Below are 13,920 nucleotides of genomic sequence, written 5' to 3' on the forward strand. Positions count from 1 at the left end.
CAGTCTATGTATTAAGTTTCTTCAGCTCAAATTGCCCATGAACATTAGAGGGTGGGGCCAGGGAGATTTGCAGCCTCAAAGACAGGGCCAAGATGCTAGACACAGCTCTGCCATGGTTTGTTTAGCCAGGGTGTGTTGTGTTCGGAAGATTCCATGGTTCATTTTCTGACTTACGGTTGTTGTTAGCTTATAAACCATGGCTTGTTTTTAATGATAGTTTGGGTGTTGTGTCTGAACCCATTGCCTTGTTTAATCATGGTTTATTTGGCCATGCCATCCCAGACAAGCTCCAGAGAGGCAAGAGCATCTGGAAAAGAAGCCGAGCTTTAGAGACAGATTGTGGTTTGTTGAATAAACTATGGTTTTTTTTTTTTTAAAAAAAAACAACCATATCTTAACCATGACACAACCATTGTCTGGAATAAGTCTACCAGGCCATTGTCTGGAATAAGTCTACCAGGAAACAAGCCTGGAAATTTTGAATGAGAAAAGTTGCCTTTCATTTTTGCTTCTTATGTTCCAGTGCTCACCCATAGCACATAAAGTAGGTGGCTGCAAAATGAGATGATGATTTTTAACATAACCTTTCGAATTATGAGCAGTGTGTTCCTCTCAGACCTCTTGCTGTGCAGTCAGTGGCACAGTCAAAATGATTTACTGCCACCCAAATAATGAATTAAAGAACATAAGCAATGAAATGAATGTGCTGAGGTATAACAGTAGGTCGTCTTTACTTAAGAGTTGTATTTATGAGGGAAGGAACCATAAGTAAAGCAAATAGGTGATTATACAGAATAATCACATCATAAATTGAATATAATCTGTTTTTTATAAGACAGATTTTGGGTCTCTTCTACAGAATCCATCTTATTTAGAAAAGTTTATGGTTTTATTACTTCCTAAGGTAAAAAGTGATACATTTTTAATGTTGGAAAGACCATGAGATGAATAGATTTTCATTAGAATATATTTCTAACTGTGATTAGGGATCTCCAAGGAAATTTCCTCACAGGCTCAGAACACTAACTCTTGATCACATGTATGCAAATAAACTTGAAGGAAGGAGTCTTTGCTCTCATCTAAATAATTCACCTTCAGCTGGAAAGAATAATGGAAGCTGCTAAGGAAGTGCATAAAATTAAATGCAGTTTGCTACCATATTTCAGCCACTGAGCACGAACAATTCATCCCCACCATGCAGTATACAAAAGTAGTGGTAGAGAATAGTAAAGGTAAAGGTAAAGGGACCCCTGGCCATTCGGTCCAGTCACGGAGAATAGTAGGGATGCTAGATTTCATTTGCAGGCAGACAAGTTGTCTTGTAAAATCCAGCCATCCTTAAGGACAAGGACGTGGGGAGACATGAGGAGTGTTCAGGCAAAAATGGTGTCACCTAATTTATGGGTAATACAAGTTACTTGAGACAGACCTTGCTGGTTTTCTCATTTATTTATTTTTTTAAGGATTGTGGAATGAAAATAAAGCAGTATTGCTGAAAAACTTTATCTGAAGCATTCAATAGGAAGGGATTGGTATCTTGGTTTGATGAATTAGAATTTATCTGTGTGTCAATTTTTATCTTGTTTAGTAAAATGTGTATTTTGTAGAGCAATTCTTACTTTTTGTGAATTAGAAAAGTGTGTGGGGGGAGCCATAGGTCACTGAATTTTTGGAATAGAAAACTGATATTTGGCAGTTACAGGTAGGTAGCACCTTAGAGACCAACTAAGTTTGTTCTTGGTATGAGCTTTCTTAGTTGGTCTCTAAGGTGCTACTGGAAGGAATTTTTTTTATTTTTTATTTTTTTTATATTTGGTAGTCATCAATAAATCATTTTATTTGAGTAGGACAAAACTTTCTTCTGCAATATATTATAAATGAGATTGATGATAAACAGTGATCTGTGTTAACTTTTAATAGGTAAGGGCAATGCCCTTTCAAATTGCTTTGTTTCTCCATTTGTTTCCATTATATTACAAAAGCTTTGGTTTTGTCGCAGACATTTGCTCCCCCTCTGCATTCCCGTTTATTTTTGTTACCATTTATTTCAATGTGAAAGCCAGCTGTGCCTTTCTGATGCAAGTACTTCCCTTTCAATTTCCAGAAGTAACTTATCCCCGCAGCAGAAGGATAACAAGAACTTTCACGCCAGAGTATTTCAGTTATAAACCCTCACTCCAGCCAGGCAGCGTTGCCGTCACACACACTTCTTGGAGTAGCTTGGGATCAATGTGACAAGTTGCATTGCTCCAAAGCCACTCTAGGAAGTTCAGCTAGCAGGAAGCAACCAATCCACTTACTGGAATGGTATGGAATGGTATGGAAGCAATACATTATGACATTTCATTGAGCTACTCTAGGAAGTGCAGGTAGTGAGATGAGACAAAGAGGGCCCCTCACCACTGTGAGCAACATGGGACACTTTTTAAAATGAAAGAAAAACACCCCTGCCTTGTCACATGGTTAAGGGAAGGGCATCTCCCTCTACTCTCTAACTATTTAACAGAGAATTATCCCATGCCATATAGTCTTACGTTTGATTAAACACACACTTAAAATGTTGACCCAACCCACATTGTGGGTTGTTGTTGTTTACCATACAATGCAATAAACATCCCCTATATACCTATCATCATCATCATTTGTATACTGCCCTTCAGTATACAAGATCACAGGGTGGTTCACAACATAAAAATACAAAATGAGAACACAAAATAAATAATAAATACATACATAATAAGACAAGGACAAGGACAAAAATAAAAACAAACAAAAAATCCCCTCCCACAAAAAAATTTAAAAGGCCATGGAATGTTCAGTCAGCCCAAGGCCTGGTTTTGGCCTGCTGCTTAAAGATATGTAATTATGGAGTATACAGACAATTTAAAAATAAATAATTTCACAGAGCAACTAGGTGTTTTTGTCACTGCTAAATTGAAAACTACTGTCTTGCCACAACTTTTGCCTTTCTCTGGCAAAATGTTATTTTATTTTCTCATCACCTCAAAACAGTTTTTAATATTAGTTTATCTTCTCTGAAAGATACCTAGTATATCTTTATCTTTAAAACATGATGTTATAATGCAGAAGTATTATAATGCATTGTGTTAAACCACATGTTGTTGATGCAGATTTCCTGCCAGATCAATCACCTTTCTACTTTCATATACTTTTTACCTCTGGCCACAAGTAATTGAAACCAGTGTCTATTTTTGTCTAATTTTCATTGAATAATAAAACATCCATGTCACTCAATACTCTGCATATTTACTTGGAAGTAAGACTGCTGAGTTTAATGAAGCTGGCTGCCATGTAAGAGTGCATAGGATTTACAGTGATTTGATTGATTTATTACAGTGGTACCTCGACTCACAAATTTAATCCGTTCCGAATGCACATTCATAGGTCAAAAAATTTGTAAGTCGAAAAAAATGATAACCCCATAGGAATGCATTGGAAACGAAAAATTCGAAAAAATCCGTAAGTCAAGTAAACCGCATCTAAAATTTGTATGTTGAGTAAACCCCATCTAAAACCGCCAACGGGTGTCCATTCGTAAGTCGAAAAATTTGTATGTCGAGTAATTCGTAAGTCGAGGTACCACAGTATATTTCTATGCTGCTTTTCAGTCAAATGAATCACAAAGCTGCTTACGAACAACAAATAACAATAACGTAACAATAACATAGTAGAACATCACAAATACAACATAAATCACATAGAATAATTAACAAATCATCAGTGAAACAATTAAACAGTCTATAAAACATTATTAATAAAACAATTGCATACCTGTACCCCCACCCCCGATGGAGGACCTACTGTGTACACTCAGACTTAATTCAAAATGCCTCTCCCCCTATGGATGCCATGGGTGAACTTACTCAGGTTTCCATGCTCCAATAGGTTCTGCATTCCAGTCTGCTCTCAGCAAAAATGTCATGTATGTTTACAAACAGCTTCCTTAACTTGAAGCACAAAAAGACAATAACTTTTCTGTAGATAAGCCAAGCATGTCATGGTGTTTCCTGCTTGGCAGGGGGTTGGACTGGATGGCCCTTGTGGTCTCTTCCAACTCTATGATTCTATGATTCCACTTACACCAACATTCAAAGGAGAGCCCACTACTTTCTAAGACAGACTGCTCCACTGTTAAACAGCTTATACCACCAGAAAGTACGTCCTAATTTTTAGTCCCTTTTCTTGTAGTTTGAACCCATTGGTTCAGTAAACAAACTTGCTCTACCAGCAATGTGACAGCCCTTCAAATATTTGAAAATGGCTATTCTATTGCTTTTTAATCATCTCTTCTCCAGGCTAAACAAACTCAACTACTTCAACCTTTCTGCACAGAACTTGGTCTTCAGACCTGTCACCAACTTTGTTTCCCTCAAAAGTGAACCCGGTTCTCATTTTATATCCAGTATCTTGACTACAGTTTCAGAGCAATACCAATTATATTATTAGTTTTATCTGAAATTAAACTGTGTTGCCCAAATACCAATACTTGCTGGCATAATCATAATGTGAAATTTTAGGACACATAATACAAACAGCAATCATTGATAGTGAAATATAGTCATGATAACTGGCAAAAACTGCATAACCTATTTTAGAACAAATCTAGCAATAGATTAACTGAACAAATCTTTGTTTATCTAAAAGCCTGTGAATTGTCCTATTTCCATTCAAATTAATTGCAGTATTGGGAAAGATAATACTTGGATCTACAAAGTTTAGGAGGGAATGGATAGATAACTCTTCAGGGTGTGGATGAGGTGATGGGAGATCTGTAATGAGATCCCCCACATCTTTTAATTGCAGGGGAGCATGCATTTTCTCAGTCCATTCCAGGCTGCTAATGACCCCATGGAACAAGGCATCTGCATGTATGTATTTTTTGCCCTGTGAGGCATCTAGCAGCTCCATAAGTAATTTGGAAATTATCATGGAAGGAAAGCATTAACCATTCCAGTCCTGCAGTCCCATTCTGAATTTGAGCCTCATTGTTAACCTATTATAAATCTGTCTCCATCACATCCAGGTTGGTTCTTGGGCAGGCACATATTTGCCATATGAACATTGGGCTAAATAATAATATACTTTCCTGATGATGGAAATGGAATTGTTATTATTATTATTATTATTATTATTATTATTATTATTATTTCTATCAATTGAACTGGGTTGCCCCAGCTTCCAACAAATTATAAAACCACATTAACACGTCACACATTGAAAACTTACCTATGCAGAGCTGCCTTCAGATGTCTTCTAAAAGTCAGGTAGTTATTTCCTTGACAGGAGGGTGTTCCACAGGGCAGGACTACCCTCTACCTGGTTTCCTGTAATATGTTCCCTGTAACCTCATTTCTTGCAATGAGGGAAATATATTGTGGATCATTATGGAAGCTGAGTTGGCCTGGGAAGGGAATTCTGTCAAAAAATAACAGTACAAATGCACTAGTGACCAACACTAGGGGAACCAGGAGCTTGATCCTCTTCCACACAGCTAACCACATATGACAGAGTTCTTCAAGTGGTTTTATGACCACCACAATTTTTTTAATAAAAAAAGCTATAAGAGATTTATTGTATATTACTTAACTTTTTCATGCAAACATACTACTAGTTCAGGATCCCCAGAACTGACATCCCCAGAATCTCTTTTATATTCTAAAGGCCCTTGATGAACTGTGACCCTTCTCTTGGCTGTGGTGACTTTTGAGGAGGGGGTTTGAAGGTTTCCTATGTTTAAAGAGCAATTTGCAAACCAAAGTCTCATGATTATCCTCTCCCCCAAATTCCTATGCTACACAGCAAATCAAGTTTTGAGTTTTGCCTATCTATTGTTTCACTGCCACACCGTTATTCTCCGAATATTGGAGATGAAAACAAGTCTTACATATAAGGCAGTTACTCGTACAGCTCAATCCCATTTGTGTTTACTCAGAAATAAATCCCACTTCATTTAATGGAGGTGACCTCTAGGTAAGTGTGCACAGCCCAAATTGTTATGCTGTGTTGTTCTAGTAGACCTGTGTGATCTTTTACTTTTATGAGGTAACCTGAATCTTTACTCAGTTAATATTCAGGGAGGGGGTATATCAAAGGTAGTCAAATGACAACTTGAATGTAGAATGTTTTGTTCTGCACTCTTAAGTTCAACTAAAAATATATCTAGATATAATAATAAAATATAATTCGTGCATGTGCATGTGTGTGTGTGCAATCGCTCTGCACACTTCCCCCCTTAACCCAGGGGTTGTCAATCTGGTCCCTACCGCCCATTAATGGGTGTTTCGGGATTCAAGGTGGGTGGTAGGGGGTTCTACAGCACAAGCTGAATCCTCCTTCCATCGAGCATTGGTGGGCGGTAAGGAAAGTTTACCATTGAGAAAGATGCATTATTGGGCGGTAGGTATAAAAAGGTTGACTACTCCTGCCTTAACCTGTGTTTTGTCTTGTGAGCCACATTGTATAAAACAAGGCCGTGTTTCCCCCTTCATTATAATGGGGTTGATACCTTTCCCCCTTTTGACCAAAGTGGATGAAATTTACATGTACTGGTACTCCTCCAGATTTGCTTGCCAATTTGAATAAAAATAGGTCAAGGGATAATCCCTTATGCAGGGAAGTGGGTTATCTATTTATTCTTTTAAAATAATTAAGAGTTGGTGAAGGTGTGTGCATTCCTGCTTGTAAATTAAAAAAAATGTTGAAGCTTCATATTGGCCTATTTTCTAGTGGTTTCTTTGTGCCCTCCAATAGGCTTTGCAGCTCTTTGATAGGCCTTGCAATGTGAAACTTTCCAGAATGCTGCCTGCAGAGATCTGAAGAACTCTCTTTGTTGTTCCTGTTAAAGCAGAACAGTGCAGGATTCTTTAAAAAGTTAGATGAAACTTCTAATTTCAACTTTATAAAAACCTTCCAATGCTGTGCTACAACAACAAAACAACAAAAATCAGGAGCTCCTTGGTGCTCCACAGGGAACATTTTCAACAGTGTCACTTCTTGCAAAGCCCATGATTCTAAAGAAACAGAGATGCAGTGTGGGAAATCATAGAGCTGTATATGCTCAGAAACCATGCTTTTGTAGAGATGTACAATCTGATTTAGGGGGCAGTTAATGACATTGCACTTAAACTAGGGAGTATCCTCATTCAGTATTCTAAACTTTCTGTCCTGTGCAGTCACTCAAGTTCTTTGTGCAACTACACTCTGTTTGCATCAACAACAAAGGCTATAAAGTTTTGTCCTTGTACCACTTAAATATGTTGACGTTAAGGAGGGTGTTGGAAAGGCAGCAGTGCTTTTTCCATGTGGAACACACGGTATCTAAATATAGGCAAATAATAAATCTGTATCATTAATCATTAATGGGTTAGTAACAAAATACAGGCTCAGCATAATCCCTTTGGACATTGACAAGTGCATGCTGCCACCTTAAATAATGGCATAAAAAGGCTGCACAGCTACCCAATATAGATTTACCATAGCAAATGAGTTTGCGTTACTGTATATATTTTGTTGTACATCCCTCTATTATCAATAACATTCTTTATGCCTCATAAAGGGCAGCCCAAGCAGGAAAAGAATAATTGCCATTCTGCATGGAGTCGGTTTATTGATGAGGTGGACAGAAGTAATATTTTTAGCCTGCTGGCTGTCCATCTGTAAGCAGTTTCCTGGAGCTGCCACTTCTCCTTTCTCAGGAAACTGTTATGGCTTTGTCTACCCAGGGAAAATAATGAGACCCATCTATCAAATGGCAAGCAAACAATAAACTCTATACCTTCCAATTAATTTGTTTTTTTCACCTCTGTTTACCAATGTGCATGCAGTTAACTATCCATCATATTATAAGCATTTAAAGAAGTACATTTTTCAAAGGCTGAATCCATTAACCCCCTTGCTAGCAAATATATCTGAATGCCCTCCAGCTAAAGAGGGTATTTGACAAAATCAGTCATTTTAGAGAGGCAGCAACTTAACCATATAAAGTGCCTGGTGAAGCATGCTGAAATGGTCTCAATCAAACCCATAGGGTGGCCAGGTCTTTATTTTCAGTGAACGTTGGTTTTAAAATGCAACACGTGCTAGATGAGTAAATAATACCTACTCCCTATTCTTCTCTTGTACAATGACACCTTTGGATGATGCTAATACTAGCAATGGGGGCATTTGGGGGTTGGTACACACAGATCTGAGGGACGCAGATGGCTCTGTGGTCTAAACCACAGAGCCTAGGGCTTGCTGATAAGAAGGTCGGCAGTTCAAATCCCCGTGACAGGCAGAGGCGTAGCAAGCCCAGGTGGTACCTGGTGTGGAATTGTTTTTGTCACACACCCCCATGCCGCTGGCAAACCCCACGAGCAAGCCGCAAAGCGAGGCAGCCTCACTCCGCAGCTTGCTCACAAACCTGCTCGCCGCTCTTCCTCCCCCCCACACACACTGCTGCCAAAGATGTCGCCAGTGTGCTCCACTTTGGCAAGCGGAGAGCGCTGGCAGCAGGGTGGAGGGGCTCCCAGAGTGTCACCCCCTCCAGGGTGGCACTGGGAGCAGCAAGCACACATCGCACCCACCTTGCTACGCCACTGGCGATGGGGTGAGCTCCCGTTGCTCGGTCCCTGCTCCTGCCAACCTAGCAGTTCGAAAGCACGTAAAAGTGCAAGCAAGTTTTTTTCCTCGGATTCAAAGTGCCTTTTCAGTTTACTTTTGCTACCACCTCTTTAAGTCCTAATAGACTTTACATGCCAGCAATAAGTTCTTGGAAGGTAGTGTGCAAGCCACCTGTGCAACATTGCAAAAGACAGCATCATGTTGCGGGCAGCTGGTGCAAGTGTTTGATTGTGGCCTGGTAGAATGCTTGATTTACTCTTCATTCCTAAGATACTCATGCCAACAAATAAGTCCTTAGCCTAAGTAGCAGCTGCTACACCTCCACAAGGTCAAAATTTATGACTTGCACCTTGAAAAATACAAATAAACAGCTAAAAATTTCCTTGGTGGCCTTGAACACTGATGAACATTCCTCACATAGAAAACCCCAATGGTCCCCACACACCCATCTTCTCTGTCTGTTGCACATTGCAAGCCCTCCTATTCTGCATCCACTATAGCATATAGAGCACTGTACACCAAACAAATATTGACAGAGTAGCAGAAGCTGAAATATACATGATATCTGTTCCACCTAAATGGGGCTGCTTAGATTTTGTCATTAGATTTTGGGGGGAGGCATTATGAAATAAGGCAATCAACAGAGGTACTGTTGAACATAATTACCCAGATCAGAAAACTTATTGTAGGTACACCATGGTATTGTAGGTATGCCATATCCCCTACAAAATATATAGTGAATTATTTTTATTTACATATTCCATATATAGTAAAAGGTTTGCCATGCCATTGGGATAAGGGAGGAGCTGCTATTTGCGAAACTCAAGCCTAAGTGTGCAGTTCTTTGGAACCCAGACAGTGGTATGAACGATGGCAGATGCAGCTTATCACAGTATACAACAGTAACAAAGGGAAGGAGGACATAACATCTAACAGTATTCTGGAATTTTTACAATCATGTATGAGAGTGAGTGTTGTCCATGCATGAGTAGAACAGACTTCTGCTCACACAATGGAATTGCACCTTTACTTCCTCCTTCCTGTAGCTCTCACCCCCAAAAATTTGTTCCGGGGATCAGAGCATTGGATTGTGCCCTTGGTTCATTTTTCATTGTGAGTAAGATTGGAAATGTATTCTCTTGAGATGCAGTGGTAAATCTGAAGTACACAGTATCATGGTGATAGCTCCTATAAGCCATGTCCTCAAGGTGAGACAAGCCCACAAAGAGATTTCAGGTGACTGTGCTGATGCAATATGTGAAATACATACCAAAGAACAACCTGACTTACTATAATGCCTCAGTGCAATTCGGCACATAGCTTCCTGGGAGTAAGCTTCACTGTGCTCACTGGTGCTTACTTCTGACTGCACAGGTTCATCTGCATACATAAAACATACTGCATTTTAACAAAAGACCTGAAATGCATCCTTTTCCATTAATTTTTTAAAAAAGTATTTTTTATTAAAGTTTTTATTGATTTACAAAGGTAGTGCAATGTCTCTCTCGTATTTTTTCCATGTAACACTTTTACAAATCAATTTCGTTTGTTGAGACATTAGGAAGAAAAGGGGGAAAGGGGTGGGTGGGTGGGGTGGGGTGACTATGTTTCTATTTTACTTAATATATGTAGGGTTTGGTGTCCGCTTTGTTTGGGCAGGTTCTCTTTTCCATTTAATTTGACATTCAATTAATATTGCAAAGTATTACTATTTAAGCATAGCATGTAGTAAGAATGCCATCAAAGGAAAAGTATCTAGACTTTGCTTCCTATGTGCTAATATGTCAGAAATAGCATTGAAAGCCTCATTATCACCTTGTTCACTTGCTGGAGCAAGGAAGCTCTATCAGTTGCCAAGTGCTCTCTGGCAGATGATGTCACCACTCCTGCTCTGAAGAAAATCTCCTGCGTTCCTCCTGGACTTCTAAATAATAATAATTATTATTATTATTATTATTATTATTATTATTATTATTATTTGTACCCCACCCCTCTGGCTGGGTCTCCCCAGCCACTCTGGGCAGCTTCCACCAAACATTAAAATACATTTAAAATATCACAGTTTAAAAACTTCCCTAAACAGGGCTGCCTTCAGGTATTTTCTGAATGTCAGGTAGTTGTTTATTCCCTTGACTTCTGACGGGAGGGCGTTCCACAGGGCGGGCGCCACTACCGAGAAGGCCCTCTGCCTGGTTCCCTGTAGTTTTGCTTCTTGCAGTGAGGGAACCGACAGAAGGCCCTCGGCGCTGGATCTCAGTGTCCGGGCTGAATGATGGGGCTGGAGACGCTCCTTCAGGTATACAGGACCGAGGCCATTTAGGGCTTTAAAGGTCAGCACCAACACTTTGAATTGTGCTCGGAAACGTACTGGGAGCCAATGTAGATCTCTCAGGACCGGTGTTATGTGGTCCCAGCGGCCCCTCCCAGTCACCAGTCTAGCTGCCGCATTCTGGATTAATTATTCTTCCCACATGTGGTGAATGAGAAAGATTGATATTTCACACGCCAGACAACCACACAAAGCTGTAATATTTAAGTATCACATACATGCATCCAGCTGAAAAGCACAGTTCATTTCCCTCATATAGCCAAATCTTGGCATAGATGTATTGTTGTAAAGAGAGTATTGCATATTTGGTTGTTGCTTTATTTTTTGTAAGAGTTTGCAATGGTTTGAAAACTATTATGTTACTGATTTTGTTGTTGTTGACAGAAATGCACTTGCAGAAAAAGTCAGAGAGAGGTCAGCACAGTGTAAGTTAGTTAATTAATGGGGCAGATGTATGACCTGAGAAGACATCTAGATCCATCTTTTTGAAAAATGAAACTGTCCAATATTGGCTTCACTGAACAGTTCCCCCTCTATTGCAAGTGTAGCTAATGGTGTTCAAGCCTAATGGAATTTTGACAATAATCAGCAGTAAAAATATTCTGTCTTTATTTGCAGGTTCTGTGCATGTGTGCTTTTCTCTTTATTTAAATATGCATTATAAACAATAGCTTCCGCTTGTCAAAATTCACATTACTGGATTCTAATCATTTAATGTATGTGTGAGGCATAAGTATATTAATCCTCCTGCCTTTGTTGGTGGGCACACATTTTCTGTTGCTGCCATGTCTGGAATTACAAAGGTTAATATGGATTGCCCATAATGGCAGCAGCAGTTCACACAAGCATTGGGACAGTCTTTTGGGTGGGGAGCGGGGTGGGTGGGTGTGCCAAGAGCTCCGAAATGAACTCTCCAAACTGTCTGAAGGGAAACAAAATGGCAGAAGAGATTCAATGTAACTTCTTTTGTTCCAGATTGTTTTAACAGTATCAGCTATTGGCCCTAGAGGAATTCTTAGAAGGCAAGAATAAGATTTCATAGGAAAAGACCACAAACCCTGCATCACTCATATTAAGTTTAAAGCAATATAATCTGTTGTGATCAATTGCTGATTTTTTTTTCTTAAAAAGCTCAAATGCTGGGAAGTATTTTGTGAGGGGGGAAATGCAGAGCGAGTGTCTTCTGCTATTAATTAATTAATTAAATGGCACAGGAAATCAGAGAAGAATGAGCTCTGTTCAAGAACAAACCTTCCAGGCAGCTGACGTAGATTGAATCCACGTTATGCTAATAACTACCGATTGATGCAGGGTCATTTTTGAACGAGACACACATTTATCCCTACAACACAATAATAAATCTCAGTTAATGCTCAGTACAGATGGATCACACATTTGTTGGATTGCTGTAGGCACTTCCCATGCTAGTTTATCTATTTTCCTCTCACAGGCCCCATATTGGCCATGATTATTGCTCTTCTGAGTTGTGTAGATGGTTGGTTCACAAACCCTGCTTAATATTTTGGCAATATTTAGGTGCTTCGGTGGTTGTGGAGCTGGGGTAATGCAGATCTACTGTGTGGTATTAAAATGCTATTAAAAGTGGACAAATCTCTGAAACCGATTTTGGACAAACCTCCAGATGTCTGCCTGTTGTTCTTGCCTCTTAGAGTTGATACACAACTCCTCCTTACAGTGATTACCGGTACATTTTTGCCTGCTTTGACTACTTGATTGTGATAAATAGGTTTGTGTGACTTTCACAATGAGAAAAGGCTGCAGTTTTGTATGCCAGCTTTCAGTCAACATTGGATTGCAGTAGAAAAGCTAAAGGTTCTCTTTTCAATAAATACGTCTGATGGATTCATTTGCCACTAGCAGTGAGCAAACCAAATCTAGACTGATTTCAATATTTGACAGAAAACTGGTAAAGAAGCCACTCATCTCTTACAGTGGTGGAGCTTCATGCTCCAGCACCGGTGTGTGTGTGTGTGTGTGTGTGTGGAGAGCAGGCGGGGGCAGGGCTGGCGCGCATCCTGGAGGGTGGGGCACGCTGCCCGCAGGGGTGTGGTGTGCATCCTGGGAGCGGGGCGTGCCACCTGCGGGGGCGTGGCACCCATCGCTGGAGCGGGGCAGCCGCAATGGCACCCTGCTCGGATTGCACTGCCGGGGGTGCTGCGTTCCCCCTGCACTCCTCTTCCTCCGCCAGTGATCTCTTACAAAGTTACGCATCTTCAGCAACTTTCCGGTTGAACCACCTGGTGGATTTTACTTTTAAGTACTACAGTAACATTAAAAATTACTTTAAAGTACTATAGTAACATAAAAATTGGCCACCAGTAGACCACATACCCACTGTGAACCTATTAGTCTGAAATTTGGCATGTTTTATCTACTTTTTGTAATTTGCATGCAGGGTAATTCCATCAGTTTATGTCAAAATGTGCTGGTGCTGGTAGGAGCTAAAACCATGCTTTTGATTTCCCAGTAATGCACAGATCCAAAGTTGAATAGGGTAGTCCATTAAGCACTTTGGATTCAGGTGGTCTGTTTTTCAAAGTGCAAAACTGGGGATTAAACCAATTTGTTTGATTCATGCACAACCCTAGTATAAAGTTTTGTGTGAAATATGCATGTATAAACAGATAGATAGAACTTCGCTTTTCAGAGATCAGTTTAATATATGTTGGCAAGATTTGAGGCAAAATTGTCAGTGAGGGTGTGTGTGTGTGTGTGTGTGTGGTAGGGTAAGAAGCTTGAAAATAGTAGCCGTGTGTAAGAACAGCCTTGGGTGAAAGGGGTCTGTCTCAAACATTTGTGAGGTCAAACTCTTGATCTTCACAGCTGGCTTTAAGGAATCATTGTAATAGCTTCCCATCAGCCAATTAACCTAAGTCCAGGAAGAATCCCCTTTCTTCATCGCCAAGTAATCTACCTTTAGTACTGCCTGCTGGCTGGTGTCTGTGGAA

At 39.9% G+C, this 13,920-nt stretch overlaps 1 protein-coding gene across 4 annotated transcripts in view; it reads left to right on the top strand.

The window, feature by feature from the left end:
• NKAIN2 (sodium/potassium transporting ATPase interacting 2) overlaps positions 1-13,920 on the top strand; it is a 458,908-nt gene that overhangs the window by 112,981 nt on the left and 332,007 nt on the right. The gene's annotated exons all lie outside the window — the stretch shown is intronic.

The sequence above is a fragment of the Lacerta agilis genome, chromosome 3 (genome assembly GCF_009819535.1).
Source record: "Lacerta agilis isolate rLacAgi1 chromosome 3, rLacAgi1.pri, whole genome shotgun sequence".
In the NCBI taxonomy this organism is placed as follows: Eukaryota; Metazoa; Chordata; class Lepidosauria; order Squamata; family Lacertidae; genus Lacerta; species Lacerta agilis.